The following is a 2,309-nucleotide window of genomic DNA, read 5'->3' as shown; positions in this document are numbered from 1 at the left end:
CAGGTACTTCAGTTCTCCTTTGAATGCCTGAAGTATCCCCTCTTAGCTGAATCTTTTATTTCTAAGTAATCTCTTCCTGTTTACTTGTTTCTTTATGTGCTATACTAAGCCGCAGCAAACTCGATCTGAGGGATTTGGAGGAAAGAAGCATCATGGGTAGCGTAGGAGCTCAGATGTTGGAGCCTACAGCTTTGGTATGCGGCCGAGTTGATTCTCGTGCTCTGATCTGAATCCCATAGACTGAACAGCAAATGAGAGGCAACAACGCAGATGGAAAGTTATGGTGAGTGCATAACTTTTTTTCACTCCTGTTGTTGGAAGTGTTCCATTATGCTTTCCCTCCTTTTCCACTGATTTCCAAGGTCGTCCCGAAGATCCAGAAGGATTTTTCAAACATCATTGTGGGACTCCCTGCAGGCCCAGGCAACAGTGGTTCTCCCATCTTATGGAATTAGCCATGGGCAATTGCCACAAGCTTCTTCACAGATTGGATCTACTCACATAAGACAAGGGGAGTTTGATGCACCCCATTTTGAAACCACTTTTACTGACTGCCTGGATGATTCAGTTTTGATGCCCATTCAGTACCTTGCATACCTCTCAACCTGTTAGTGCAGGAAATCTGGACAAAGCTTGACAAAATGGGGGGACAGAGGCCCAAAAATGACAGATTTTAAACAACTGTAAGTTTATAAAAAGAGTAACAGGGTTTGTGTTAACTTACATTTTCTGAAGGATTTGAAATCTGAAACTCAAATGTATGTTATTTGGTGACTTCAGTCCTCGGATCATCCCAGTGATTTGCCAGAAAATCACAAATTTTATGAGGAACACACCAAAAATATGAGTAAAAAGTCTGGACATTCTGCGAAAATCTGGTCAGTTGAGAGGTATGGCACCTTATTTATGCAGACATGCACAAGATACTAAAGAGGATAAGAAGGCCTGCTACTAAGAGATTTTATGTTGGTAAATGGAAGAGATTTGTTAGTTGGTGGCACACCAGTGATCAGGGCCCTTTACTTTTTTTTTTTTCTGGATTTACTTTTTCCTCTTTCAAGGCTCTTTTGTTAGCCATTTCAGCAAGTCTGCCAAAGGATCCTCTCTTTTTCTGTTTTTGGTCAAGCAGTTCTTGAAGGGGGTTTTACTTGTAAAATATAAAACAGGTGACATCTATTTTGAATCTTGACTTTGTGTTGGAAAAGTTAACTCTGATTCCCTTTGAACCAGTTCATTAGGCAAATGTATTACTTATTGCTCTGACATCTGCCAGATGAATATCTGAATTGTAAGCTCTATATGGTGGGTTCATCCTGTTTTGTTTCCATAGAGACAGGTTTCTTTAAGAAGCAGTCCCTCATTCATGCCAAAAGTTGATTCAGCATTTACTATGAGTCAAGCCGTCAGTCTGCTGGTTTTCCATCCAAAACTGAAAAATTCGGGAGAAAGGATTCATCCTACTCTGGATGTACACAAGTAACTCCAGTATTATCTTGACAGGATTAAGCCCTTTAGGAAAGCTGAAGAGCTGTTTATCTCTTATGGTGGGACAAACAACGGACAACCTGTATCAACACAGACTATTTCCATATAGCCGTCTCTTGCTATTGCTTTGTTCTTTTTTTTTTTTGTTCCCACCATAGTAAATCACTTCCAGGAAGAAACAAGACACATTCTTCTAGATTGTCATTTTCAATGCCATACTGGAAAGGGGTGGACTCAAGAAACATTCCCAGAGACAGCTACTTGTTTCGCTGTACATGCTTCTAAAGCAATGCAAACTGTATTCCTTTTCCAGGTTCAGAACAGGCTTTGCTAGGGCTATTTCCCAAGGTCTTCTGGATCCTAATCCTCCATCCTTCCAGGTTGTATAAGCTGTGGTAAATCTACCCGTATAGCTAAAGGCTACTGCAATGATGCTGATGAACACAGTCCAGTTGTATTTACTGTAACAGTAGATGTTTGAAGGAATCACTGCTGTAGCAGAAGTAGCCTTCCTGTATCCTCTTTATTTTCTGTGTATAGATATGTTTTTCAGTAAAAGCTGCGAGTTCCTAACTTTTTTTTTTTCAGTACAGTAGGCTGTCTCCCTTTTAGGGGGCAAGCATCCAGGCTACTGTTTGCGCCTTTTGCTGCTCGAGCTACTGCAACCTGGGCATATGTGTACAGGAGCCAAATAATTTGGAAGACTGGTTGGCTGTTATGTCCTTGGTAAAGTGTAACTGATGCAGCTAAACGGTGCTGTGAGCATCTGCTGTTATGGTAAGTGCAGCTTGCACACTTGTACTGTTCTCCACTAGTGAAGTACA

The sequence above is a fragment of the Protopterus annectens genome, chromosome 2.part0 (genome assembly GCF_019279795.1).
Source record: "Protopterus annectens isolate FY-2018-M chromosome 2.part0, PAN1.0, whole genome shotgun sequence".
Taxonomy (NCBI): Eukaryota; Metazoa; Chordata; order Ceratodontiformes; family Protopteridae; genus Protopterus; species Protopterus annectens.
The sequence above is the reverse complement of the archived record's forward strand: the minus strand, read 5'-3'. Positions refer to the sequence as shown.